Below are 24,083 nucleotides of genomic sequence, written 5' to 3'. Positions count from 1 at the left end.
GAGCATCCAGAGTTTCTGGAAATGTCTTCCCTGCGGCAATCTTTTGCTACGTCTCCACAGTGGGTGTCGGTTGTAGGCCTTGGTGCGGCCCAAGTGGCAAACCATTTCTGATCATCTCTTCTCGGCCAAATGGCTCAAGATCAAGCGTAGTGTCTGTTCTTATTAGTTTAATATCTGATACGTCCCCTATTTGGGGACCATATATTAAATGGATTTTTGGAACAGGGAGCTGGAAATTTAGCTTGCTTTGTCACACGGAACCTTCACGGGGATGGAGGGTGTGGTTATGCAGATTCAAAACGCGTTGCGCACAGCTTGAACACATGCACACCGCAGAACTGTCATCGACAGATCATCCAGAGTTTCTGGAAATGTCTTCCCTGCGGCAATCTTTTGCTACGTCTCCACAGTGGGTGTCGGTTGTAGGCCTTGGTGCGGCCCAAGTGGCAAACCATTTCTGATCATCTCTTCTCGGCCAAATGGCTCAAGATCAAGTGTAGTGTCTGTTCTTATTAGTTTAATATCTGATACGTCCCCTATTTGGGGACCATATATTAAATGGATTTTTGGAACAGGGAGCTGGAAATGGAGCTTGCTTTGTCGCACGGAACCTTCACGGGGATGGAGGGTGTGGTTATGCAGATTCAAAACGCGTTGCACACAGCTTGAACACATGCACACCGCAGAACTGTCATCGATAGAGCATCCAGAGTTTCTGGAAATGTCTTCCCTGCGGCAATATTTTGCTACGTCTCACAGTGGATGTCGGTTGTAGGCCTTGGTGCGGCCCAAGTGGCAAACCATTTCTGATCATCTCTTCTCGGCCAAATGGCTCAAGATCAAGCGTAGTGTCTGTTCTTATTAGTTTAATATCTGATACGTCCCCTATTTGGGGACCATATATTAAATGGATTTTTGGAACAGGGAGCTGGAAATGGAGCTTGCTTTGTCGCACGGAACCATCACGGGGGTGGAGGGTGTGGTTATGCAGATTCAAAACGCGTTTCACACAGCTTGAACACATGCACACCGCAGAACTGTCATCGACAGATCATCCAGAGTTTCTGGAAATGTCTTCCCTGCGGCAATCTTTTGCTATGTCTCCACAGTGGGCGTCGGTTGTAGGCCTTGGTGCGGCCCAAGTGGCAAACCATTTCTGATCATCTCTTCTTGGCCAAATGGCTCAAGATCAAGCGTAGTGTCTGTTCTTATTAGTTTAATATCTGATACGTCCCCTATTTGGGGACCATATATTAAATGGATTTTTGGAACAGGGAGCTGGAAATGGAGCTAGCTTTGTCACACGGAACCTTCACGGGGATGGAGGGTGTGGTTATGCAGATTCAAAACGCATTGCGCACAGCTTGAACACATGCACACCGCAGAACTGTCATCGACAGAGCATCCAGAGTTTCTGGAAATGTCTTCCCTGCGGCAATCTTTTGCTACGTCTTAACAGTGGGTGTCGGTTGTAGGCCTTGGTGCGGCCCAAGTGGCAAACCATTTCTGATCATCTCTTCTCGGCCAAATGGATCAAGATCAAGCGTAGTGTCTGTTATTAGTTTAATATCTGATACGTCCCCTATTTGGGGACCATACATTACATGGATTTTTGGAACAGGGAGCTGGAAATGGTGCTTGCTTTGTCACACGGAACCTTCACGGGGATGGAGGGTGTGGTTATGCAGATTCAAAACGCGTTGCGCACAGCTTGAACACATGCACACCGCAGAACTGTCATCGACAGAGCATCCAGAGTTTCTGGAAATGTCTTCCCTGCGGCAATCTTTTGCTACGTCTCCACAGTGGGTGTCGGTTGTAGGCCTTGGTGCGGCCCAAGTGGCAAACCATTTCTGATCATCTCTTCTCGGCCAAATGGCTCAAGATCAAGCGTAGTGTCTGTTCTTATTAGTTTAATATCTGATACGTCCCCTATTTGGGGACCATATATTAAATGGATTTTTGGAACAGGGAGCTGGAAATTTAGCTTGCTTTGTCACACGGAACCTTCACGGGGATGGAGGGTGTGGTTATGCAGATTCAAAACGCGTTGCGCACAGCTTGAACACATGCACACCGCAGAACTGTCATCGACAGATCATCCAGAGTTTCTGGAAATGTCTTCCCTGCGGCAATCTTTTGCTACGTCTCCACAGTGGGTGTCGGTTGTAGGCCTTGGTGCGGCCCAAGTGGCAAACCATTTCTGATCATCTCTTCTCGGCCAAATGGCTCAAGATCAAGTGTAGTGTCTGTTCTTATTAGTTTAATATCTGATACGTCCCCTATTTGGGGACCATATATTAAATGGATTTTTGGAACAGGGAGCTGGAAATGGAGCTTGCTTTGTCGCACGGAACCTTCACGGGGATGGAGGGTGTGGTTATGCAGATTCAAAACGCGTTGCACACAGCTTGAACACATGCACACCGCAGAACTGTCATCGATAGAGCATCCAGAGTTTCTGGAAATGTCTTCCCTGCGGCAATATTTTGCTACGTCTCACAGTGGATGTCGGTTGTAGGCCTTGGTGCGGCCCAAGTGGCAAACCATTTCTGATCATCTCTTCTCGGCCAAATGGCTCAAGATCAAGCGTAGTGTCTGTTCTTATTAGTTTAATATCTGATACGTCCCCTATTTGGGGACCATATATTAAATGGATTTTTGGAACAGGGAGCTGGAAATGGAGCTTGCTTTGTCGCACGGAACCATCACGGGGGTGGAGGGTGTGGTTATGCAGATTCAAAACGCGTTTCACACAGCTTGAACACATGCACACCGCAGAACTGTCATCGACAGATCATCCAGAGTTTCTGGAAATGTCTTCCCTGCGGCAATCTTTTGCTATGTCTCCACAGTGGGTGTCGGTTGTAGGCCTTGGTGCGGCCCAAGTGGCAAACCATTTCTGATCATCTCTTCTTGGCCAAATGGCTCAAGATCAAGCGTAGTGTCTGTTCTTATTAGTTTAATATCTGATACGTCCCCTATTTGGGGACCATATATTAAATGGATTTTTGGAACAGGGAGCTGGAAATGGAGCTAGCTTTGTCACACGGAACCTTCACGGGGATGGAGGGTGTGGTTATGCAGATTCAAAACGCATTGCGCACAGCTTGAACACATGCACACCGCAGAACTGTCATCGACAGAGCATCCAGAGTTTCTGGAAATGTCTTCCCTGCGGCAATCTTTTGCTACGTCTCCACAGTGGGTGTCGGTTGTAGGCCTTGGTGCGGCCCAAGTGGCAAACCATTTCTGATCAACTCTTCTCGGCCAAATGGCTCAAGATCAAGTGTAGTGTCTGTCCTTATTAGTTTAATATCTGATACGTCCCCTATTTGGGGACCATATATTAAATGGATTTTTGGAACAGGGAGCTGGAAATGGAGCTTGCTTTGTCGCACGGAACCTTCACGGGGATGGAGGGTGTGGTTATGCAGATTCAAAACGCGTTGCTCAGAGCTTGAACACATGCACACCGCAGAACTGTCATCGACAGAGCATCCAGAGTTTCTGGAAATGTCTTCCCTGCGGCAATCTTTTGCTACGTCTCCACAGTGGGTGTCGGTTGTAGGCCTTGGTGCGGCCCAAGTGGCAAACCATTTCTGATCATCTCTTCTCTGCCAAATGGCTCAAGATCAAGCGTAGTGTCTGTTCTTATTAGTTTAATATCTGATACGTCCCCTATTTGGGGACCATATATTAAATGGATTTTTGGAACAGGGAGCTGGAAATGGAGCTTGCTTTGTCACACGGAACCTTCACGGGGATGGAGGGTGTGGTTATGCAGATTCAAAACGCGTTGCGCACAGCTTGAACACATGCACACCGCAGAACTGTCATCGACAGAGCATCCAGAGTTTCTGGAAATGTCTTCCCTGCGGCAATCTTTTGCTACGTCTCCACAGTGGGTGTCGGTTGTAGGCCTTGGTGCGGCCCAAGTGGCAAACCATTTCTGATCATCTCTTCTCGGCCAAATGGCTCAAGATCAAGCGTAGTGTCTGTTCTTATTAGTTTAATATCTGTTACGTCCCCTATTTGGGGACCATATATTAAATGGATTTTTGGAACAGGGAGCTGGAAATGGAGCTTGCTTTGTCACACGGAACCTTCACGGGGATGGAGGGTGTGGTTATGCAGATTCAAAACGCGTTGCGCACAGCTTGAACACATGCACACCGCAGAACTGTCATCAACAGAGCATCCAGAGTTTCTGGAAATGTCTTCCCTGCGGCAATCTTTTGCTACGTCTTAACAGTGGGTGTCGGTTGTAGGCCTTGGTGCGGCCCAAGTGGCAAACCATTTCTGATCATCTCTTCTCGGCCAAATGGATCAAGATCAAGCGTAGTGTCTGTTCTTATTAGTTTAATATCTGATACGTCCCCTATTTGGGGACCATATATTAAATGGATTTTTGGAACAGGGAGCTGGAAATGGAGCTTGCTTTGTCACACGGAACCTTCAAGGGGATGGAGGGTGTGGTTATGCAGATTCAAAACGCGTTGCGCACAGCTTGAACACATGCACACCGCAGAACTGTCATCGACAGAGCATCCAAAGTTTCTGGAAATGTCTTCCCTGCGGCAATCTTTTGCTACGTCTCCACAGTGGGTGTCGGTTGTAGGCCTTGGTGCGGCCCAAGTGGCAAACCATTTCTGATCATCTCTTCTCGGCCAAATGGCTCAAGATCAAGCGTAGTGTCTGTTCTTATTAGTTTAATATCTGATACGTCCCCTATTTGGGGACCATATATTAAATGGATTTTTGGAACAGGGAGCTGGAAATGGAGCTTGCTTTGTCGCACGGAACCTTCACGGGGGTGGAGGGTGTGGTTATGCAGATTCAAAATGCGTTTCGCACAGCTTGAACACATGCACACCGCAGAACTGTCATCGACAGATCATCCAGAGTTTCTGGAAATGTCTTCCCTGCGGCAATCTTTTGCTACGTCTCCACAGTGGGTGTCGGTTGTAGGCCTTGGTGCGGCCCAAGTGGCAAACCATTTCTGATCATCTCTTCTCGGCCAAATGGCTCAAGATCAAGCGTAGTGTCTGTTCTTATTAGTTTAATATCTGATACGTCCCCTATTTGGGGACCATATATTAAATGGATTTTTGGAACAGGGAGCTGGAAATGGAGCTTGCTTTGTCACACGGAACCTTCACGGGGATGGAGGGTGTGGTTATGCAGATTCAAAACGCGTTGCGCACAGCTTGAACACATGCACACCGCAGAACTGTCATCAACAGAGCATCCAGAGTTTCTGGAAATGTCTTCCCTGCGGCAATCTTTTGCTACGTCTCCACAGTGGGTGTCGGTTGTAGGCCTTGGTGCGGCCCAAGTGGCAAACCATTTCTGATCAACTCTTCTCGGCCAAATGGCTCAAGATCAAGTGTAGTGTCTGTTCTTATTAGTTTAACATCTGATACGTCCCCTATTTGGGGACCATATATTAAATGGATTTTTGGAACAGGGAGCTGGAAATGGAGCTTGCTTTGTCGCACGGAACCTTCACGGGGGTGGAGGGTGTGGTTATGCAGATTCAAAATGCGTTTCGCACAGCTTGAACACATGCACACCGCAGAACTGTCATCGACAGATCATCCAGAGTTTCTGGAAATGTCTTCCCTGCGGCAATCTTTTGCTACGTCTCCACAGTGGGTGTCGGTTGTAGGCCTTGGTGCGGCCCAAGTGGCAAACCATTTCTGATCATCTCTTCTCGGCCAAATGGCTCAAGATCAAGCGTAGTGTCTGTTCTTATTAGTTTAATATCTGATACGTCCCCTATTTGGGGACCATATATTAAATGGATTTTTGGAACAGGGAGCTGGAAATGGAGCTTGCTTTGTCACACGGAACCTTCACGGGGATGGAGGGTGTGGTTATGCAGATTCAAAACGCGTTGCGCACAGCTTGAACACATGCACACCGCAGAACTGTCATCAACAGAGCATCCAGAGTTTCTGGAAATGTCTTCCCTGCGGCAATCTTTTGCTACGTCTCCACAGTGGGTGTCGGTTGTAGGCCTTGGTGCGGCCCAAGTGGCAAACCATTTCTGATCAACTCTTCTCGGCCAAATGGCTCAAGATCAAGTGTAGTGTCTGTTCTTATTAGTTTAACATCTGATACGTCCCCTATTTGGGGACCATATATTAAATGGATTTTTGGAACAGGGAGCTGGAAATGGAGCTTGCTTTGTCGCACGGAACCTTCACGGGGATGGAGGGTGTGGTTATGCAGATTCAAAACGCGTTGCGCACAGCTTGAACACATGCACACCGCAGAACTGTCATCGACAGAGCATCCAGAGTTTCTGGAAATGTCTTCCCTGCGGCAATCTTTTGCTACGTCTCCACAGTGGATGTCGGTTGTATGCCTTGGTGCGGCCCAAGTGGCAAACCATTTCTGATCATTTCTTCTCGGCCAAATGGCTCAAGATCAAGCGTAGTGTCTGTTCTTATTAGTTTAATATCTGATACGTCCCCTATTTGGGGACCATACATTAAATGGATTTTTGGAACAGGGAGCTGGAAATGGAGCTTGCTTTGTCACACGGAACCTTCACGGGGATGAAGGGTGTGGTTATGCAGATTCAAAACGCGTTGCGCACAGCTTGAACACATGCACACCGCAGAACTGTCATCGACAGAGCATCCAGAGTTTCTGGAAATGTCTTCCCTGCGGCAATCTTTTGCTACGTCTCCACAGTGGGTGTCGGTTGTAGGCCTTGGTGCAGCCCAAGTGGCAAACCATTTCTGATCATCTCTTCTTGGCCAAATGGCTCAAGATCAAGTGTAGTGTCTGTTCTTATTAGTTTAATATCTGATACGTCCCCTATTTGGGGACCATATATTAAATGGATTTTTGGAACAGGGAGCTGGAAATGGAGCTTGCTTTGTCGCACGGAACCTTCACGGGGATGGAGGGTGTGGTTATGCAGATTCAAAACGCGTTGCGCACAGCTTGAACACATGCACACCGCAGAACTGTCATCGATAGAGCATCCAGAGTTTCTGGAAATGTCTTCCCTGCGGCAATCTTTTGCTACGTCTCACAGTGGATGTCGGTTGTAGGCCTTGGTGCGGCCCAAGTGGCAAACCATTTCTGATCATCTCTTCTCGGCCAAATGGCTCAAGATCAAGCGTAGTGTCTGTTCTTATTAGTTTAATATCTGATACGTCCCCTATTTGGGGACCATATATTAAATGGATTTTTGGAACAGGGAGCTGGAAATGGAGCTTGCTTTATCACACGGAACCTTCACGGGGATGGAAGGTGTGGTTATGCAGATTCAAAACGCGTTGCGCACAGCTTGAACACATGCACACCGCAGAACTGTCATCGACAGAGCATCCAGAGTTTCTGGAAATGTCTTCCCTGCGGCAATCTTTTGCTACGTCTCCACAGTTGGTGTCGGTTGTAGGCCTTGGTGCGGCCCAAGTGGCAAACCATTTCTGATCATCTCTTCTCGGCCAAATGGCTCAAGATCAAGCGTAGTGTCTGTTCTTATTAGTTTAATATCTGATACGTCCCCTATTTGGGGACCATATATTAAATGGATTTTTGGAACAGGGAGCTGGAAATGGAGCTTGCTTTGTCACACGGAACCTTCACGGGGATGGAGGGTGTGGTTATGCAGATTCAAAATGCGTTGCGCACAGCTTGAACACATGCACACCGCAGAACTGTCATCGACAGAGCATCCAGAGTTTCTGGAAATGTCTTCCCAGCGGCAATCTTTTGCTACGTCTCCACAGTGGGTGTCGGTTGTAGGCCTTGGTGCGGCCCAAGTGGCAAACCATTTCTGATCATCTCTTCTCGGCCAAATGGCTCAAGATCAAGCGTAGTGTCTGTTCTTATTAGTTTAATATCTGATACGTCCCCTATTTGGGGACCATACATTAAATGGATTTTTGGAACAGGGAGCTGGAAATGGAGCTTGCTTTGTCACATGGAACCTTCACGGGGATGAAGGGTGTGGTTATGCAGATTCAAAACGCGTTGCGCACAGCTTGAACACATGCACACCGCAGAACTGTCGACAGAGCATCCAGAGTTTCTGGAAATGTCTTCCCTGCGGCAATCTTTTGCTACGTCTCCACAGTGGGTGTCGGTTGTAGGCCTTGGTGCGGCCCAAGTGGCAAACCATTTCTGATCATCTCTTCTCGGCCAAATGGCTCAAGATCAAGTGTAGTGTCTGTTCTTATTAGTTTAATATCTGATACGTCCCCTATTTGGGGACCATATATTAAATGGATTTTTGGAACAGGGAGCTGGAAATGGAGCTTGCTTTGTCGCACGGAACCTTCACAGGGATGGAGGGTGTGGTTATGCAGATTCAAAACGCGTTGCGCACAGCTTGAACACATGCACACCGCAGAACTGTCATCGATAGAGCATCCAGAGTTTCTGGAAATGTCTTCCCTGCGGCAATCTTTTGCTACGTCTCACAGTGGATGTCGGTTGTAGGCCTTGGTGCGGCCCAAGTGGCAAACCATTTCTGATCATCTCTTCTCGGCCAAATGGCTCAAGATCAAGCGTAGTGTCTGTTCTTATTAGTTTAATATCTGATACGTCCCCTATTTGGGGACCATATATTAAATGGATTTTTGGAACAGGGAGCTGGAAATGGAGCTTGCTTTGTCACACGGAACCTTCACGGGGATGGAGGGTGTGGTTATGCAGATTCAAAACGCGATGCGCACAGCTTGAACACATGCACACCGCAGAACTGTCATCGACAGAGCATCCAGAGTTTCTGGAAATGTCTTCCCTGCGGCAATCTTTTGCTACGTCTCCACAGTTGGTGTCGGTTGTAGGCCTTGGTGCGGCCCAAGTGGCAAACCATTTCTGATCATCTCTTCTCGGCCAAATGGCTCAAGATCAAGCGTAGTGTCTGTTCTTATTAGTTTAATATCTGTTACGTCCCCTATTTGGGGACCATATATTAAATGGATTTTTGGAACAGGGAGCTGGAAATGGAGCTTGCTTTGTCACACGGAACCTTCACGGGGATGGAGGGTGTGGTTATGCAGATTCAAAATGCGTTTCGCACAGCTTGAACACATGCACACCGCAGAACTGTCATCAACAGAGCATCCAGAGTTTCTGGAAATGTCTTCCCTGCGGCAATCTTTTGCTACGTCTTAACAGTGGGTGTCGGTTGTAGGCCTTGGTGCGGCCCAAGTGGCAAACCATTTCTGATCATCTCTTCTCGGCCAAATGGCTCAAGATCAAGCGTAGTGTCTGTTCTTATTAGTTTAATATCTGATGCGTCCCCTATTTGGGGACCATATATTAAATGGATTTTTGGAACAGGGAGCTGGAAATGGAGCTTGCTTTGTCACACGGAACCTTCACGGGGATGGAGGGTGTGGTTAGGCAGATTCAAAATGCGTTGCGCACAGCTTGAACACATGCACACCGCAGAACTGTCGTCGACAGAGCATCCAGAGTTTCTGGAAATGTCTTCCCTGCGGCAATCTTTTGCTACGTCTCCACAGTTGGTGTCGGTTGTATGCCTTGGTGCGGCCCAAGTGGCAAACCATTTCTGATCATCTCTTCTCGGCCAAATGGCTCAAGATCAAGCGTAGTGTCTGTTCTTATTAGTTTAATATCTGATACGTCCCCTATTTGGGGACCATATATTAAATGGATTTTTGGAACAGGGAGCTGGAAATGGAGCTTGCTTTGTCACACGGAACCTTCACGGGGATGGAGGGTGTGGTTATGCAGATTCAAAATGCGTTGCACACAGCTTGAACACATGCACACCGCAGAACTTTCATCGACAGAGCATCCAGAGTTTCTGGAAATGTCTTCCCTGCGGCAATCTTTTGCTACGTCTCCACAGTGGGTGTCGGTTGTAGGCCTTGGTGCGGCCCAAGTGGCAAACCATTTCTGATCATCTCTTCTCGGCCAAATGGCTCAAGATCAAGCGTAGTGTCTGTTCTTATTAGTTTAATATCTGATACGTCCCCTATTTGGGGACCATATATTAAATGGATTTTTGGAACAGGGAGCTGGAAATGGAGCTTGCTTTGTCACACGGAACCTTCACGGGGATGGAGGGTGTGGTTATGCAGATTCAAAACGCGTTGCGCACAGCTTGAACACATGCACACCGCAGAACTGTCGTCGACAGAGCATCCAGAGTTTCTGGAAATGTCTTCCCTGCGGCAATCTTTTGCTACGTCTCCACAGTGGGTGTCGGTTGTAGGCCTTGGTGTGGCCCAAGTGGCAAACCATTTCTGATCATCTCTTCTTGGCCAAATGGCTCAAGATCAAGCGTAGTGTCTGTTCTTATTAGTTTAATATCTGTTACGTCCCCTATTTGGGGACCATATATTAAATGGATTTTTGGAACAGGGAGCTGGAAATGGAGCTTGCTTTGTCACACGGAACCTTCACGGGGATGGAGGGTGTGGTTATGCAGATTCAAAACGCGTTGCGCACAGCTTGAACACATGCACACCGCAGAACTGTCATCGACAGAGCATCCAGAGTTTCTGGAAATGTCTTCCCTGCGGCAATCTTTTGCTACGTCTTAACAGTGGGTGTCGGTTGTAGGCCTTGGTGCGGCCCAAGTGGCAAACCATTTCTGATCATCTCTTCTCGGCCAAATGGATCAAGATCAAGCGTAGTGTCTGTTATTAGTTTAATATCTGATACGTCCCCTATTTGGGGACCATATATTACATGGATTTTTGGAACAGGGAGCTGGAAATGGTGCTTGCTTTGTCACACGGAACCTTCACGGGGATGGAGGGTGTGGTTATGCAGATTCAAAACGCGTTGCGCACAGCTTGAACACATGCACACCGCAGAACTGTCATCGACAGAGCATCCAGAGTTTCTGGAAATGTCTTCCCTGCGGCAATCTTTTGCTACGTCTCCACAGTGGGTGTCGGTTGTAGGCCTTGGTGCGGCCCAAGTGGCAAACCATTTCTGATCATCTCTTCTCGGCCAAATGGCTCAAGATCAAGCGTAGTGTCTGTTCTTATTAGTTTAATATCTGATACGTCCCCTATTTGGGGACCATATATTAAATGGATTTTTGGAACAGGGAGCTGGAAATTTAGCTTGCTTTGTCACACGGAACCTTCACGGGGATGGAGGGTGTGGTTATGCAGATTCAAAACGCGTTGCGCACAGCTTGAACACATGCACACCGCAGAACTGTCATCGACAGATCATCCAGAGTTTCTGGAAATGTCTTCCCTGCGGCAATCTTTTGCTACGTCTCCACAGTGGGTGTCGGTTGTAGGCCTTGGTGCGGCCCAAGTGGCAAACCATTTCTGATCATCTCTTCTCGGCCAAATGGCTCAAGATCAAGTGTAGTGTCTGTTCTTATTAGTTTAATATCTGATACGTCCCCTATTTGGGGACCATATATTAAATGGATTTTTGGAACAGGGAGCTGGAAATGGAGCTTGCTTTGTCGCACGGAACCTTCACGGGGATGGAGGGTGTGGTTATGCAGATTCAAAACGCGTTGCACACAGCTTGAACACATGCACACCGCAGAACTGTCATCGATAGAGCATCCAGAGTTTCTGGAAATGTCTTCCCTGCGGCAATATTTTGCTACGTCTCACAGTGGATGTCGGTTGTAGGCCTTGGTGCGGCCCAAGTGGCAAACCATTTCTGATCATCTCTTCTCGGCCAAATGGCTCAAGATCAAGCGTAGTGTCTGTTCTTATTAGTTTAATATCTGATACGTCCCCTATTTGGGGACCATATATTAAATGGATTTTTGGAACAGGGAGCTGGAAATGGAGCTTGCTTTGTCGCACGGAACCATCACGGGGGTGGAGGGTGTGGTTATGCAGATTCAAAACGCGTTTCACACAGCTTGAACACATGCACACCGCAGAACTGTCATCGACAGATCATCCAGAGTTTCTGGAAATGTCTTCCCTGCGGCAATCTTTTGCTATGTCTCCACAGTGGGCGTCGGTTGTAGGCCTTGGTGCGGCCCAAGTGGCAAACCATTTCTGATCATCTCTTCTTGGCCAAATGGCTCAAGATCAAGCGTAGTGTCTGTTCTTATTAGTTTAATATCTGATACGTCCCCTATTTGGGGACCATATATTAAATGGATTTTTGGAACAGGGAGCTGGAAATGGAGCTAGCTTTGTCACACGGAACCTTCACGGGGATGGAGGGTGTGGTTATGCAGATTCAAAACGCATTGCGCACAGCTTGAACACATGCACACCGCAGAACTGTCATCGACAGAGCATCCAGAGTTTCTGGAAATGTCTTCCCTGCGGCAATCTTTTGCTACGTCTTAACAGTGGGTGTCGGTTGTAGGCCTTGGTGCGGCCCAAGTGGCAAACCATTTCTGATCATCTCTTCTCGGCCAAATGGATCAAGATCAAGCGTAGTGTCTGTTATTAGTTTAATATCTGATACGTCCCCTATTTGGGGACCATATATTACATGGATTTTTGGAACAGGGAGCTGGAAATGGTGCTTGCTTTGTCACACGGAACCTTCACGGGGATGGAGGGTGTGGTTATGCAGATTCAAAACGCGTTGCGCACAGCTTGAACACATGCACACCGCAGAACTGTCATCGACAGAGCATCCAGAGTTTCTGGAAATGTCTTCCCTGCGGCAATCTTTTGCTACGTCTCCACAGTGGGTGTCGGTTGTAGGCCTTGGTGCGGCCCAAGTGGCAAACCATTTCTGATCATCTCTTCTCGGCCAAATGGCTCAAGATCAAGCGTAGTGTCTGTTCTTATTAGTTTAATATCTGATACGTCCCCTATTTGGGGACCATATATTAAATGGATTTTTGGAACAGGGAGCTGGAAATTTAGCTTGCTTTGTCACACGGAACCTTCACGGGGATGGAGGGTGTGGTTATGCAGATTCAAAACGCGTTGCGCACAGCTTGAACACATGCACACCGCAGAACTGTCATCGACAGATCATCCAGAGTTTCTGGAAATGTCTTCCCTGCGGCAATCTTTTGCTACGTCTCCACAGTGGGTGTCGGTTGTAGGCCTTGGTGCGGCCCAAGTGGCAAACCATTTCTGATCATCTCTTCTCGGCCAAATGGCTCAAGATCAAGTGTAGTGTCTGTTCTTATTAGTTTAATATCTGATACGTCCCCTATTTGGGGACCATATATTAAATGGATTTTTGGAACAGGGAGCTGGAAATGGAGCTTGCTTTGTCGCACGGAACCTTCACGGGGATGGAGGGTGTGGTTATGCAGATTCAAAACGCGTTGCACACAGCTTGAACACATGCACACCGCAGAACTGTCATCGATAGAGCATCCAGAGTTTCTGGAAATGTCTTCCCTGCGGCAATATTTTGCTACGTCTCACAGTGGATGTCGGTTGTAGGCCTTGGTGCGGCCCAAGTGGCAAACCATTTCTGATCATCTCTTCTCGGCCAAATGGCTCAAGATCAAGCGTAGTGTCTGTTCTTATTAGTTTAATATCTGATACGTCCCCTATTTGGGGACCATATATTAAATGGATTTTTGGAACAGGGAGCTGGAAATGGAGCTTGCTTTGTCGCACGGAACCATCACGGGGGTGGAGGGTGTGGTTATGCAGATTCAAAACGCGTTTCACACAGCTTGAACACATGCACACCGCAGAACTGTCATCGACAGATCATCCAGAGTTTCTGGAAATGTCTTCCCTGCGGCAATCTTTTGCTATGTCTCCACAGTGGGTGTCGGTTGTAGGCCTTGGTGCGGCCCAAGTGGCAAACCATTTCTGATCATCTCTTCTTGGCCAAATGGCTCAAGATCAAGCGTAGTGTCTGTTCTTATTAGTTTAATATCTGATACGTCCCCTATTTGGGGACCATATATTAAATGGATTTTTGGAACAGGGAGCTGGAAATGGAGCTAGCTTTGTCACACGGAACCTTCACGGGGATGGAGGGTGTGGTTATGCAGATTCAAAACGCATTGCGCACAGCTTGAACACATGCACACCGCAGAACTGTCATCGACAGAGCATCCAGAGTTTCTGGAAATGTCTTCCCTGCGGCAATCTTTTGCTACGTCTCCACAGTGGGTGTCGGTTGTAGGCCTTGGTGCGGCCCAAGTGGCAAACCATTTCTGATCAACTCTTCTCGGCCAAATGGCTCAAGATCAAGTGTAGTGTCTGTCCTTATTAGTTTAATATCTGATACGTCCCCTATTTGGGGACCATATATTAAATGGATTTTTGGAACAGGGAGCTGGAAATGGAGCTTGCTTTGTCGCACGGAACCTTCACGGGGATGGAGGGTGTGGTTATGCAGATTCAAAACGCGTTGCTCAGAGCTTGAACACATGCACACCGCAGAACTGTCATCGACAGAGCATCCAGAGTTTCTGGAAATGTCTTCCCTGCGGCAATCTTTTGCTACGTCTCCACAGTGGGTGTCGGTTGTAGGCCTTGGTGCGGCCCAAGTGGCAAACCATTTCTGATCATCTCTTCTCTGCCAAATGGCTCAAGATCAAGCGTAGTGTCTGTTCTTATTAGTTTAATATCTGATACGTCCCCTATTTGGGGACCATATATTAAATGGATTTTTGGAACAGGGAGCTGGAAATGGAGCTTGCTTTGTCACACGGAACCTTCACGGGGATGGAGGGTGTGGTTATGCAGATTCAAAACGCGTTGCGCACAGCTTGAACACATGCACACCGCAGAACTGTCATCGACAGAGCATCCAGAGTTTCTGGAAATGTCTTCCCTGCGGCAATCTTTTGCTACGTCTCCACAGTGGGTGTCGGTTGTAGGCCTTGGTGCGGCCCAAGTGGCAAACCATTTCTGATCATCTCTTCTCGGCCAAATGGCTCAAGATCAAGCGTAGTGTCTGTTCTTATTAGTTTAATATCTGTTACGTCCCCTATTTGGGGACCATATATTAAATGGATTTTTGGAACAGGGAGCTGGAAATGGAGCTTGCTTTGTCACACGGAACCTTCACGGGGATGGAGGGTGTGGTTATGCAGATTCAAAACGCGTTGCGCACAGCTTGAACACATGCACACCGCAGAACTGTCATCAACAGAGCATCCAGAGTTTCTGGAAATGTCTTCCCTGCGGCAATCTTTTGCTACGTCTTAACAGTGGGTGTCGGTTGTAGGCCTTGGTGCGGCCCAAGTGGCAAACCATTTCTGATCATCTCTTCTCGGCCAAATGGATCAAGATCAAGCGTAGTGTCTGTTCTTATTAGTTTAATATCTGATACGTCCCCTATTTGGGGACCATATATTAAATGGATTTTTGGAACAGGGAGCTGGAAATGGAGCTTGCTTTGTCACACGGAACCTTCAAGGGGATGGAGGGTGTGGTTATGCAGATTCAAAACGCGTTGCGCACAGCTTGAACACATGCACACCGCAGAACTGTCATCGACAGAGCATCCAAAGTTTCTGGAAATGTCTTCCCTGCGGCAATCTTTTGCTACGTCTCCACAGTGGGTGTCGGTTGTAGGCCTTGGTGCGGCCCAAGTGGCAAACCATTTCTGATCATCTCTTCTCGGCCAAATGGCTCAAGATCAAGCGTAGTGTCTGTTCTTATTAGTTTAATATCTGATACGTCCCCTATTTGGGGACCATATATTAAATGGATTTTTGGAACAGGGAGCTGGAAATGGAGCTTGCTTTGTCGCACGGAACCTTCACGGGGGTGGAGGGTGTGGTTATGCAGATTCAAAATGCGTTTCGCACAGCTTGAACACATGCACACCGCAGAACTGTCATCGACAGATCATCCAGAGTTTCTGGAAATGTCTTCCCTGCGGCAATCTTTTGCTACGTCTCCACAGTGGGTGTCGGTTGTAGGCCTTGGTGCGGCCCAAGTGGCAAACCATTTCTGATCATCTCTTCTCGGCCAAATGGCTCAAGATCAAGCGTAGTGTCTGTTCTTATTAGTTTAATATCTGATACGTCCCCTATTTGGGGACCATATATTAAATGGATTTTTGGAACAGGGAGCTGGAAATGGAGCTTGCTTTGTCACACGGAACCTTCACGGGGATGGAGGGTGTGGTTATGCAGATTCAAAACGCGTTGCGCACAGCTTGAACACATGCACACCGCAGAACTGTCATCAACAGAGCATCCAGAGTTTCTGGAAATGTCTTCCCTGCGGCAATCTTTTGCTACGTCTCCACAGTGGGTGTCGGTTGTAGGCCTTGGTGCGGCCCAAGTGGCAAACCATTTCTGATCAACTCTTCTCGGCCAAATGGCTCAAGATCAAGTGTAGTGTCTGTTCTTATTAGTTTAACATCTGATACGTCCCCTATTTGGGGACCATATATTAAATGGATTTTTGGAACAGGGAGCTGGAAATGGAGCTTGCTTTGTCGCACGGAACCTTCACGGGGGTGGAGGGTGTGGTTATGCAGATTCAAAATGCGTTTCGCACAGCTTGAACACATGCACACCGCAGAACTGTCATCGACAGATCATCCAGAGTTTCTGGAAATGTCTTCCCTGCGGCAATCTTTTGCTACGTCTCCACAGTGGGTGTCGGTTGTAGGCCTTGGTGCGGCCCAAGTGGCAAACCATTTCTGATCATCTCTTCTCGGCCAAATGGCTCAAGATCAAGCGTAGTGTCTGTTCTTATTAGTTTAATATCTGATACGTCCCCTATTTGGGGACCATATATTAAATGGATTTTTGGAACAGGGAGCTGGAAATGGAGCTTGCTTTGTCACACGGAACCTTCACGGGGATGGAGGGTGTGGTTATGCAGATTCAAAACGCGTTGCGCACAGCTTGAACACATGCACACCGCAGAACTGTCATCAACAGAGCATCCAGAGTTTCTGGAAATGTCTTCCCTGCGGCAATCTTTTGCTACGTCTCCACAGTGGGTGTCGGTTGTAGGCCTTGGTGCGGCCCAAGTGGCAAACCATTTCTGATCAACTCTTCTCGGCCAAATGGCTCAAGATCAAGTGTAGTGTCTGTTCTTATTAGTTTAACATCTGATACGTCCCCTATTTGGGGACCATATATTAAATGGATTTTTGGAACAGGGAGCTGGAAATGGAGCTTGCTTTGTCGCACGGAACCTTCACGGGGATGGAGGGTGTGGTTATGCAGATTCAAAACGCGTTGCGCACAGCTTGAACACATGCACACCGCAGAACTGTCATCGACAGAGCATCCAGAGTTTCTGGAAATGTCTTCCCTGCGGCAATCTTTTGCTACGTCTCCACAGTGGATGTCGGTTGTATGCCTTGGTGCGGCCCAAGTGGCAAACCATTTCTGATCATTTCTTCTCGGCCAAATGGCTCAAGATCAAGCGTAGTGTCTGTTCTTATTAGTTTAATATCTGATACGTCCCCTATTTGGGGACCATACATTAAATGGATTTTTGGAACAGGGAGCTGGAAATGGAGCTTGCTTTGTCACACGGAACCTTCACGGGGATGAAGGGTGTGGTTATGCAGATTCAAAACGCGTTGCGCACAGCTTGAACACATGCACACCGCAGAACTGTCATCGACAGAGCATCCAGAGTTTCTGGAAATGTCTTCCCTGCGGCAATCTTTTGCTACGTCTCCACAGTGGGTGTCGGTTGTAGGCCTTGGTGCAGCCCAAGTGGCAAACCATTTCTGATCATCTCTTCTTGGCCAAATGGCTCAAGATCAAGTGTAGTGTCTGTTCTTATTAGTTTAATATCTGATACGTCCCCTATTTGGGGACCATATATTAAATGGATTTTTGGAACAGGGAGCTGGAAATGGAGCTTGCTTTGTCGCACGGAACCTTCACGGGGATGGAGGGTGTGGTTATGCAGATTCAAAACGCGTTGCGCACAGCTTGAACACATGCACACCGCAGAACTGTCATCGATAGAGCATCCAGAGTTTCTGGAAATGTCTTCCCTGCGGCAATCTTTTGCTACGTCTCACAGTGGATGTCGGTTGTAGGCCTTGGTGCGGCCCAAGTGGCAAACCATTTCTGATCATCTCTTCTCGGCCAAATGGCTCAAGATCAAGCGTAGTGTCTGTTCTTATTAGTTTAATATCTGATACGTCCCCTATTTGGGGACCATATATTAAATGGATTTTTGGAACAGGGAGCTGGAAATGGAGCTTGCTTTATCACACGGAACCTTCACGGGGATGGAGGGTGTGGTTATGCAGATTCAAAACGCGTTGCGCACAGCTTGAACACATGCACACCGCAGAACTGTCATCGACAGAGCATCCAGAGTTTCTGGAAATGTCTTCCCTGCGGCAATCTTTTGCTACGTCTCCACAGTTGGTGTCGGTTGTAGGCCTTGGTGCGGCCCAAGTGGCAAACCATTTCTGATCATCTCTTCTCGGCCAAATGGCTCAAGATCAAGCGTAGTGTCTGTTCTTATTAGTTTAATATCTGATACGTCCCCTATTTGGGGACCATATATTAAATGGATTTTTGGAACAGGGAGCTGGAAATGGAGCTTGCTTTGTCACACGGAACCTTCACGGGGATGGAGGGTGTGGTTATGCAGATTCAAAATGCGTTGCGCACAGCTTGAACACATGCACACCGCAGAACTGTCATCGACAGAGCATCCAGAGTTTCTGGAAATGTCTTCCCAGCGGCAATCTTTTGCTACGTCTCCACAGTGGGTGTCGGTTGTAGGCCTTGGTGCGGCCCAAGTGGCAAACCATTTCTGATCATCTCTTCTCGGCCAAATGGCTCAAGATCAAGCGTAGTGTCTGTTCTTATTAGTTTAATATCTGATACGTCCCCTATTTGGGGACCATACATTAAATGGATTTTTGGAACAGGGAGCTGGAAATGGAGCTTGCTTTGTCACATGGAACCTTCACGGGGATGAAGGGTGTGGTTATGCAGATTCAAAACGCGTTGCGCACAGCTTGAACACATGCACACCGCAGAACTGTCGACAGAGCATCCAGAGTTTCTGGAAATGTCTTCCCTGCGGCAATCTTTTGCTACGTCTCCACAGTGGGTGTCGGTTGTAGGCCTTGGTGCGGCCCAAGTGGCAAACCATTTCTGATCATCTCTTCTCGGCCAAATGGCTCAAGATCAAGTGTAGTGTCTGTTCTTATTAGTTTAATATCTGATACGTCCCCTATTTGGGGACCATATATTAAATGGATTTTTGGAACAGGGAGCTGGAAATGGAGCTTGCTTTGTCGCACGGAACCTTCACAGGGATGGAGGGTGTGGTTATGCAGATTCAAAACGCGTTGCGCACAGCTTGAACACATGCACACCGCAGAACTGTCATCGATAGAGCATCCAGAGTTTCTGGAAATGTCTTCCCTGCGGCAATCTTTTGCTACGTCTCACAGTGGATGTCGGTTGTAGGCCTTGGTGCGGCCCAAGTGGCAAACCATTTCTGATCATCTCTTCTCGGCCAAATGGCTCAAGATCAAGCGTAGTGTCTGTTCTTATTAGTTTAATATCTGATACGTCCCCTATTTGGGGACCATATATTAAATGGATTTTTGGAACAGGGAGCTGGAAATGGAGCTTGCTTTGTCACACGGAACCTTCACGGGGATGGAGGGTGTGGTTATGCAGATTCAAAACGCGATGCGCACAGCTTGAACACATGCACACCGCAGAACTGTCATCGACAGAGCATCCAGAGTTTCTGGAAATGTCTTCCCTGCGGCAATCTTTTGCTACGTCTCCACAGTTGGTGTCGGTTGTAGGCCTTGGTGCGGCCCAAGTGGCAAACCATTTCTGATCATCTCTTCTCGGCCAAATGGCTCAAGATCAAGCGTAGTGTCTGTTCTTATTAGTTTAATATCTGTTACGTCCCCTATTTGGGGACCATATATTAAATGGATTTTTGGAACAGGGAGCTGGAAATGGAGCTTGCTTTGTCACACGGAACCTTCACGGGGATGGAGGGTGTGGTTATGCAGATTCAAAATGCGTTTCGCACAGCTTGAACACATGCACACCGCAGAACTGTCATCAACAGAGCATCCAGAGTTTCTGGAAATGTCTTCCCTGCGGCAATCTTTTGCTACGTCTTAACAGTGGGTGTCGGTTGTAGGCCTTGGTGCGGCCCAAGTGGCAAACCATTTCTGATCATCTCTTCTCGGCCAAATGGCTCAAGATCAAGCGTAGTGTCTGTTCTTATTAGTTTAATATCTGATGCGTCCCCTATTTGGGGACCATATATTAAATGGATTTTTGGAACAGGGAGCTGGAAATGGAGCTTGCTTTGTCACACGGAACCTTCACGGGGATGGAGGGTGTGGTTAGGCAGATTCAAAATGCGTTGCGCACAGCTTGAACACATGCACACCGCAGAACTGTCGTCGACAGAGCATCCAGAGTTTCTGGAAATGTCTTCCCTGCGGCAATCTTTTGCTACGTCTCCACAGTTGGTGTCGGTTGTAGGCCTTGGTGCGGCCCAAGTGGCAAACCATTTCTGATCATCTCTTCTCGGCCAAATGGCTCAAGATCAAGCGTAGTGTCTGTTCTTATTAGTTTAATACCTGATACGTCCCCTATTTGGGGACCATATATTAAATGGATTTTTGGAACAGGGAGCTGGAAATGGAGCTTGCTTTGTCGCACGCAACCTTCACGGGGATGGAGGGTGTGGTTATGCAGATTCAAAACGCGTTGCGCACAGCTTGAACACATGCACACCGCAGAACTGTCATCGATAGAGCATCCAGAGTTTCTGGAAATGTCTTCCCTGCGGCGATCTTTTGCTACATCTCCACAGTGGATGTCGGTTGTAGGCCTTGGTGCGGCCCAAGTGGCAAACCATTTCTGATCATCTCTTCTCGGCCAAATGGCTCAAGATCAAGCGTAGTGTCTGTTCTTATTAGTTTAATATCTGATACGTCCCCTATTTGGGGACCATATATTAAATGGATTTTTGGAACAGGGAGCTGGAAATGGAGCTTGATCTGTCACACGGAACCTTCACGGGGATGGAGGGTGTGGTTATGCAGATTCAAAACGCGTTGCGCACAGCTTGAACACATGCACACCGCAGAACTGTCATCGATAGAGCATCCAGAGTTTCTGGAAATGTCTTCCCTGCGGCGATCTTTTGCTACATCTCCACAGTGGATGTCGGTTGTAGGCCTTGGTGCGGCCCAAGTGGCAAACCATTTCTGATCATCTCTTCTCGGCCAAATGGCTCAAGATCAAGCGTAGTGTCTGTTCTTATTAGTTTAATATCTGATACGTCCCCTATTTGGGGACCATATATTAAATGGATTTTTGGAGTAGGGAGCTGGAAATGGAGCTTGATCTGTCACACGGAACCTTCACGGGGATGGAGGGTGTGGTTATGCAGATTCAAAACGCGTTGCGCACAGCTTGAACACATGCACACCGCAGAACTGTCATCGACAGAGCATCCAGAGTTTCTGGAAATGTCTTCCCTGCGGCAATCTTTTGCTACGTCTCCACAGTGGGTGTCGGTTGTAGGCCTTGGTGCGGCCCAAGTGGCAAACCATTTCTGATCAACTCTTCTCGGCCAAATGGCTCAAGATCAAGTGTAGTGTCTGTCCTTATTAGTTTAATATCTGATACGTCCCCTATTTGGGGACCATATATTAAATGGATTTTTGGAACAGGCAGCTGGAAATGGAGCTTGCTTTGTCGCACGGAACCTTCACGGGGATGGAGGGTGTGGTTATGCAGATTCAAAACGCGTTGCGCACAGCTTGAACACATGCACACCGCAGAACTGTCATCGATAGAGCATCCAGAGTTTCTGGAAATGTCTTCCCTGCGGCAATCTTTTGCTACGTCTCACAGTGGATGTCGGTTGTAGGCCTTGGTGCGGCCCAAGTGGCAAACCATTTCTGATCATCTCTTCTCGGCCAAATGGCTCAAGATCAAGCGTAGTGTCTGTTCTTATTAGTTTAATATCTGATACGTCCCCTATTTGGGGACCATATATTAAATGGATTTTTGGAACAGGGAGCTGGAAATGGAGCTTGCTTTGTCGCACGGAACCATCACGGGGGTGGAGGGTGTGGTTATGCAGATTCAAAACGCGTTTCACACAGCTTGAACACATGCACACCGCAGAACTGTCATCGACAGATCATCCAGAGTTTCTGGAAATGTCTTCCCTGCGGCAATCTTTTGCTATGTCTCCACAGTGGGTGTCGGTTGTAGGCCTTGGTGCGGCCCAAGTGGCAAACCATTTCTGATCATCTCTTCTCTGCCAAATGGCTCAAGATCAAGCGTAGTGTCTGTTCTTATTAGTTTAATATCTGATACGTCCCCTATTTGGGGACCATATATTAAATGGATTTTTGGAACAGGGAGCTGGAAATGGAGCTTGCTTTGTCACACGGAACCTTCACGGGGATGGAGGGTGTGGTTATGCAGATTCAAAACGCATTGCGCACAGCTTGAACACATGCACACCGCAGAACTGTCATCGACAGAGCATCCAGAGTTTCTGGAAATGTCTTCCCTGCGGCAATCTTTTGCTACGTCTCCACAGTGGGTGTCGGTTGTAGGCCTTGGTGCGGCCCAAGTGGCAAACCATTTCTGATCAACTCTTCTCGGCCAAATGGCTCAAGATCAAGTGTAGTGTCTGTCCTTATTAGTTTAATATCTGATACGTCCCCTATTTGGGGACCATATATTAAATGGATTTTTGGAACAGGGAGCTGGAAATGGAGCTTGCTTTGTCGCACGGAACCTTCACGGGGATGGAGGGTGTGGTTATGCAGATTCAAAACGCGTTGCTCAGAGCTTGAACACATGCACACCGCAGAACTGTCATCGACAGAGCATCCAGAGTTTCTGGAAATGTCTTCCCTGCGGCAATCTTTTGCTACGTCTCCACAGTGGGTGTCGGTTGTAGGCCTTGGTGCGGCCCAAGTGGCAAACCATTTCTGATCATCTCTTCTCTGCCAAATGGCTCAAGATCAAGCGTAGTGTCTGTTCTTATTAGTTTAATATCTGATACGTCCCCTATTTGGGGACCATATATTAAATGGATTTTTGGAACAGGGAGCTGGAAATGGAGCTTGCTTTGTCACACGGAACCTTCACGGGGATGGAGGGTGTGGTTATGCAGATTCAAAACGCGTTGCGCACAGCTTGAACACATGCACACCGCAGAACTGTCATCGACAGAGCATCCAGAGTTTCTGGAAATGTCTTCCCTGCGGCAATCTTTTGCTACGTCTCCACAGTGGGTGTCGGTTGTAGGCCTTGGTGCGGCCCAAGTGGCAAACCATTTCTGATCATCTCTTCTCGGCCAAATGGCTCAAGATCAAGCGTAGTGTCTGTTCTTATTAGTTTAATATCTGTTACGTCCCCTATTTGGGGACCATATATTAAATGGATTTTTGGAACAGGGAGCTGGAAATGGAGCTTGCTTTGTCACACGGAACCTTCACGGGGATGGAGGGTGTGGTTATGCAGATTCAAAATGCGTTTCGCACAGCTTGAACACATGCACACCGCAGAACTGTCATCAACAGAGCATCCAGAGTTTCTGGAAATGTCTTCCCTGCGGCAATCTTTTGCTACGTCTTAACAGTGGGTGTCGGTTGTAGGCCTTGGTGCGGCCCAAGTGGCAAACCATTTCTGATCATCTCTTCTCGGCCAAATGGATCAAGATCAAGCGTAGTGTCTGTTCTTATTAGTTTAATATCTGATACGTCCCCTATTTGGGGACCATATATTAAATGGATTTTTGGAACAGGGAGCTGGAAATGGAGCTTGCTTTGTCACACGGAACCTTCACGGGGGTGGAGGGTGTGGTTATGCAGATTCAAAATGCGTTTCGCACAGCTTGAACACATGCACACCGCAGAACTGTCATCGACAGATCATCCAGAGTTTCTGGAAATGTCTTCCCTGCGGCAATCTTTTGCTACGTCTCCACAGTGGGTGTCGGTTGTAGGCCTTGGTGCGGCCCAAGTGGCAAACCATTTCTGATCATCTCTTCTCGGCCAAATGGCTCAAGATCAAGCGTAGTGTCTGTTCTTATTAGTTTAATATCTGATACGTCCCCTATTTGGGGACCATATATTAAATGGATTTTTGGAACAGGGAGCTGGAAATGGAGCTTGCTTTGTCACACGGAACCTTCACGGGGATGGAGGGTGTGGTTATGCAGATTCAAAACGCGTTG

At 47.7% G+C, this 24,083-nt stretch overlaps 69 pseudogenes; all 69 read left to right on the top strand.

Moving 5' to 3' along the window:
* Nucleotides 1-113: 113 nt before the first annotated feature.
* LOC143795918 (U2 spliceosomal RNA) lies at nucleotides 114-287 on the top strand (annotated as a pseudogene).
* Nucleotides 288-463: 176 nt separating this feature from the next.
* On the top strand, nucleotides 464-637 carry LOC143801503 (U2 spliceosomal RNA; annotated as a pseudogene).
* A 175-nt stretch (nucleotides 638-812) lies between these two features.
* LOC143794624 (U2 spliceosomal RNA) lies at nucleotides 813-1,024 on the top strand (annotated as a pseudogene).
* A 138-nt stretch (nucleotides 1,025-1,162) lies between these two features.
* Nucleotides 1,163-1,336, top strand: LOC143796526 (U2 spliceosomal RNA; annotated as a pseudogene).
* A 176-nt stretch (nucleotides 1,337-1,512) lies between these two features.
* On the top strand, nucleotides 1,513-1,661 carry LOC143797410 (U2 spliceosomal RNA; annotated as a pseudogene).
* Nucleotides 1,662-1,859: 198 nt separating this feature from the next.
* Nucleotides 1,860-2,033, top strand: LOC143795917 (U2 spliceosomal RNA; annotated as a pseudogene).
* A 176-nt stretch (nucleotides 2,034-2,209) lies between these two features.
* On the top strand, nucleotides 2,210-2,383 carry LOC143801502 (U2 spliceosomal RNA; annotated as a pseudogene).
* A 175-nt stretch (nucleotides 2,384-2,558) lies between these two features.
* LOC143794623 (U2 spliceosomal RNA) lies at nucleotides 2,559-2,770 on the top strand (annotated as a pseudogene).
* Nucleotides 2,771-2,908: 138 nt separating this feature from the next.
* On the top strand, nucleotides 2,909-3,082 carry LOC143796525 (U2 spliceosomal RNA; annotated as a pseudogene).
* A 176-nt stretch (nucleotides 3,083-3,258) lies between these two features.
* On the top strand, nucleotides 3,259-3,432 carry LOC143795986 (U2 spliceosomal RNA; annotated as a pseudogene).
* A 176-nt stretch (nucleotides 3,433-3,608) lies between these two features.
* Nucleotides 3,609-3,782, top strand: LOC143795878 (U2 spliceosomal RNA; annotated as a pseudogene).
* Nucleotides 3,783-3,958: 176 nt separating this feature from the next.
* On the top strand, nucleotides 3,959-4,132 carry LOC143796703 (U2 spliceosomal RNA; annotated as a pseudogene).
* Nucleotides 4,133-4,308: 176 nt separating this feature from the next.
* On the top strand, nucleotides 4,309-4,482 carry LOC143797140 (U2 spliceosomal RNA; annotated as a pseudogene).
* A 176-nt stretch (nucleotides 4,483-4,658) lies between these two features.
* Nucleotides 4,659-4,832, top strand: LOC143794260 (U2 spliceosomal RNA; annotated as a pseudogene).
* A 176-nt stretch (nucleotides 4,833-5,008) lies between these two features.
* LOC143795028 (U2 spliceosomal RNA) lies at nucleotides 5,009-5,182 on the top strand (annotated as a pseudogene).
* A 176-nt stretch (nucleotides 5,183-5,358) lies between these two features.
* On the top strand, nucleotides 5,359-5,532 carry LOC143794192 (U2 spliceosomal RNA; annotated as a pseudogene).
* A 176-nt stretch (nucleotides 5,533-5,708) lies between these two features.
* On the top strand, nucleotides 5,709-5,882 carry LOC143795027 (U2 spliceosomal RNA; annotated as a pseudogene).
* A 176-nt stretch (nucleotides 5,883-6,058) lies between these two features.
* Nucleotides 6,059-6,232, top strand: LOC143794283 (U2 spliceosomal RNA; annotated as a pseudogene).
* A 176-nt stretch (nucleotides 6,233-6,408) lies between these two features.
* LOC143796227 (U2 spliceosomal RNA) lies at nucleotides 6,409-6,560 on the top strand (annotated as a pseudogene).
* A 198-nt stretch (nucleotides 6,561-6,758) lies between these two features.
* Nucleotides 6,759-6,932, top strand: LOC143801590 (U2 spliceosomal RNA; annotated as a pseudogene).
* A 175-nt stretch (nucleotides 6,933-7,107) lies between these two features.
* On the top strand, nucleotides 7,108-7,281 carry LOC143795569 (U2 spliceosomal RNA; annotated as a pseudogene).
* A 176-nt stretch (nucleotides 7,282-7,457) lies between these two features.
* On the top strand, nucleotides 7,458-7,631 carry LOC143795026 (U2 spliceosomal RNA; annotated as a pseudogene).
* A 176-nt stretch (nucleotides 7,632-7,807) lies between these two features.
* Nucleotides 7,808-7,959, top strand: LOC143796196 (U2 spliceosomal RNA; annotated as a pseudogene).
* A 195-nt stretch (nucleotides 7,960-8,154) lies between these two features.
* Nucleotides 8,155-8,328, top strand: LOC143801416 (U2 spliceosomal RNA; annotated as a pseudogene).
* Nucleotides 8,329-8,503: 175 nt separating this feature from the next.
* On the top strand, nucleotides 8,504-8,677 carry LOC143795025 (U2 spliceosomal RNA; annotated as a pseudogene).
* Nucleotides 8,678-8,853: 176 nt separating this feature from the next.
* On the top strand, nucleotides 8,854-9,027 carry LOC143796702 (U2 spliceosomal RNA; annotated as a pseudogene).
* A 176-nt stretch (nucleotides 9,028-9,203) lies between these two features.
* On the top strand, nucleotides 9,204-9,377 carry LOC143796521 (U2 spliceosomal RNA; annotated as a pseudogene).
* Nucleotides 9,378-9,553: 176 nt separating this feature from the next.
* Nucleotides 9,554-9,727, top strand: LOC143795022 (U2 spliceosomal RNA; annotated as a pseudogene).
* Nucleotides 9,728-9,903: 176 nt separating this feature from the next.
* LOC143795021 (U2 spliceosomal RNA) lies at nucleotides 9,904-10,077 on the top strand (annotated as a pseudogene).
* A 176-nt stretch (nucleotides 10,078-10,253) lies between these two features.
* Nucleotides 10,254-10,427, top strand: LOC143796746 (U2 spliceosomal RNA; annotated as a pseudogene).
* Nucleotides 10,428-10,603: 176 nt separating this feature from the next.
* Nucleotides 10,604-10,752, top strand: LOC143797407 (U2 spliceosomal RNA; annotated as a pseudogene).
* A 198-nt stretch (nucleotides 10,753-10,950) lies between these two features.
* On the top strand, nucleotides 10,951-11,124 carry LOC143795916 (U2 spliceosomal RNA; annotated as a pseudogene).
* A 176-nt stretch (nucleotides 11,125-11,300) lies between these two features.
* On the top strand, nucleotides 11,301-11,474 carry LOC143801501 (U2 spliceosomal RNA; annotated as a pseudogene).
* Nucleotides 11,475-11,649: 175 nt separating this feature from the next.
* Nucleotides 11,650-11,861, top strand: LOC143794622 (U2 spliceosomal RNA; annotated as a pseudogene).
* A 138-nt stretch (nucleotides 11,862-11,999) lies between these two features.
* LOC143796524 (U2 spliceosomal RNA) lies at nucleotides 12,000-12,173 on the top strand (annotated as a pseudogene).
* A 176-nt stretch (nucleotides 12,174-12,349) lies between these two features.
* On the top strand, nucleotides 12,350-12,498 carry LOC143797406 (U2 spliceosomal RNA; annotated as a pseudogene).
* A 198-nt stretch (nucleotides 12,499-12,696) lies between these two features.
* Nucleotides 12,697-12,870, top strand: LOC143795914 (U2 spliceosomal RNA; annotated as a pseudogene).
* A 176-nt stretch (nucleotides 12,871-13,046) lies between these two features.
* On the top strand, nucleotides 13,047-13,220 carry LOC143801500 (U2 spliceosomal RNA; annotated as a pseudogene).
* A 175-nt stretch (nucleotides 13,221-13,395) lies between these two features.
* LOC143794620 (U2 spliceosomal RNA) lies at nucleotides 13,396-13,607 on the top strand (annotated as a pseudogene).
* A 138-nt stretch (nucleotides 13,608-13,745) lies between these two features.
* LOC143796523 (U2 spliceosomal RNA) lies at nucleotides 13,746-13,919 on the top strand (annotated as a pseudogene).
* A 176-nt stretch (nucleotides 13,920-14,095) lies between these two features.
* On the top strand, nucleotides 14,096-14,269 carry LOC143795985 (U2 spliceosomal RNA; annotated as a pseudogene).
* Nucleotides 14,270-14,445: 176 nt separating this feature from the next.
* Nucleotides 14,446-14,619, top strand: LOC143795877 (U2 spliceosomal RNA; annotated as a pseudogene).
* A 176-nt stretch (nucleotides 14,620-14,795) lies between these two features.
* Nucleotides 14,796-14,969, top strand: LOC143796701 (U2 spliceosomal RNA; annotated as a pseudogene).
* A 176-nt stretch (nucleotides 14,970-15,145) lies between these two features.
* LOC143797139 (U2 spliceosomal RNA) lies at nucleotides 15,146-15,319 on the top strand (annotated as a pseudogene).
* Nucleotides 15,320-15,495: 176 nt separating this feature from the next.
* On the top strand, nucleotides 15,496-15,669 carry LOC143794259 (U2 spliceosomal RNA; annotated as a pseudogene).
* A 176-nt stretch (nucleotides 15,670-15,845) lies between these two features.
* On the top strand, nucleotides 15,846-16,019 carry LOC143795020 (U2 spliceosomal RNA; annotated as a pseudogene).
* Nucleotides 16,020-16,195: 176 nt separating this feature from the next.
* Nucleotides 16,196-16,369, top strand: LOC143794191 (U2 spliceosomal RNA; annotated as a pseudogene).
* Nucleotides 16,370-16,545: 176 nt separating this feature from the next.
* LOC143795019 (U2 spliceosomal RNA) lies at nucleotides 16,546-16,719 on the top strand (annotated as a pseudogene).
* A 176-nt stretch (nucleotides 16,720-16,895) lies between these two features.
* LOC143794282 (U2 spliceosomal RNA) lies at nucleotides 16,896-17,069 on the top strand (annotated as a pseudogene).
* Nucleotides 17,070-17,245: 176 nt separating this feature from the next.
* Nucleotides 17,246-17,397, top strand: LOC143796226 (U2 spliceosomal RNA; annotated as a pseudogene).
* Nucleotides 17,398-17,595: 198 nt separating this feature from the next.
* Nucleotides 17,596-17,769, top strand: LOC143801588 (U2 spliceosomal RNA; annotated as a pseudogene).
* A 175-nt stretch (nucleotides 17,770-17,944) lies between these two features.
* On the top strand, nucleotides 17,945-18,118 carry LOC143794744 (U2 spliceosomal RNA; annotated as a pseudogene).
* Nucleotides 18,119-18,294: 176 nt separating this feature from the next.
* LOC143795018 (U2 spliceosomal RNA) lies at nucleotides 18,295-18,468 on the top strand (annotated as a pseudogene).
* A 176-nt stretch (nucleotides 18,469-18,644) lies between these two features.
* LOC143796195 (U2 spliceosomal RNA) lies at nucleotides 18,645-18,796 on the top strand (annotated as a pseudogene).
* A 195-nt stretch (nucleotides 18,797-18,991) lies between these two features.
* Nucleotides 18,992-19,165, top strand: LOC143801414 (U2 spliceosomal RNA; annotated as a pseudogene).
* Nucleotides 19,166-19,340: 175 nt separating this feature from the next.
* On the top strand, nucleotides 19,341-19,514 carry LOC143795017 (U2 spliceosomal RNA; annotated as a pseudogene).
* A 176-nt stretch (nucleotides 19,515-19,690) lies between these two features.
* Nucleotides 19,691-19,864, top strand: LOC143796699 (U2 spliceosomal RNA; annotated as a pseudogene).
* Nucleotides 19,865-20,040: 176 nt separating this feature from the next.
* LOC143796520 (U2 spliceosomal RNA) lies at nucleotides 20,041-20,214 on the top strand (annotated as a pseudogene).
* A 176-nt stretch (nucleotides 20,215-20,390) lies between these two features.
* LOC143794898 (U2 spliceosomal RNA) lies at nucleotides 20,391-20,562 on the top strand (annotated as a pseudogene).
* Nucleotides 20,563-20,740: 178 nt separating this feature from the next.
* On the top strand, nucleotides 20,741-20,892 carry LOC143796611 (U2 spliceosomal RNA; annotated as a pseudogene).
* Nucleotides 20,893-21,090: 198 nt separating this feature from the next.
* LOC143796735 (U2 spliceosomal RNA) lies at nucleotides 21,091-21,242 on the top strand (annotated as a pseudogene).
* Nucleotides 21,243-21,440: 198 nt separating this feature from the next.
* Nucleotides 21,441-21,592, top strand: LOC143796026 (U2 spliceosomal RNA; annotated as a pseudogene).
* A 197-nt stretch (nucleotides 21,593-21,789) lies between these two features.
* On the top strand, nucleotides 21,790-22,001 carry LOC143794619 (U2 spliceosomal RNA; annotated as a pseudogene).
* Nucleotides 22,002-22,139: 138 nt separating this feature from the next.
* Nucleotides 22,140-22,313, top strand: LOC143795876 (U2 spliceosomal RNA; annotated as a pseudogene).
* A 176-nt stretch (nucleotides 22,314-22,489) lies between these two features.
* LOC143795984 (U2 spliceosomal RNA) lies at nucleotides 22,490-22,663 on the top strand (annotated as a pseudogene).
* A 176-nt stretch (nucleotides 22,664-22,839) lies between these two features.
* LOC143795874 (U2 spliceosomal RNA) lies at nucleotides 22,840-23,013 on the top strand (annotated as a pseudogene).
* A 176-nt stretch (nucleotides 23,014-23,189) lies between these two features.
* Nucleotides 23,190-23,363, top strand: LOC143796698 (U2 spliceosomal RNA; annotated as a pseudogene).
* Nucleotides 23,364-23,539: 176 nt separating this feature from the next.
* Nucleotides 23,540-23,713, top strand: LOC143796945 (U2 spliceosomal RNA; annotated as a pseudogene).
* Nucleotides 23,714-23,889: 176 nt separating this feature from the next.
* Nucleotides 23,890-24,063, top strand: LOC143795016 (U2 spliceosomal RNA; annotated as a pseudogene).
* Nucleotides 24,064-24,083: the final 20 nt, after the last annotated feature.

The sequence above is a fragment of the Ranitomeya variabilis genome, chromosome 1 (assembly GCF_051348905.1).
Source record: "Ranitomeya variabilis isolate aRanVar5 chromosome 1, aRanVar5.hap1, whole genome shotgun sequence".
Lineage (NCBI taxonomy): Eukaryota > Metazoa > Chordata > Amphibia > Anura > Dendrobatidae > Ranitomeya > Ranitomeya variabilis.
Note: the sequence above shows the minus strand (reverse complement) of the source record. Positions and strands in the feature narration are given on the sequence as shown.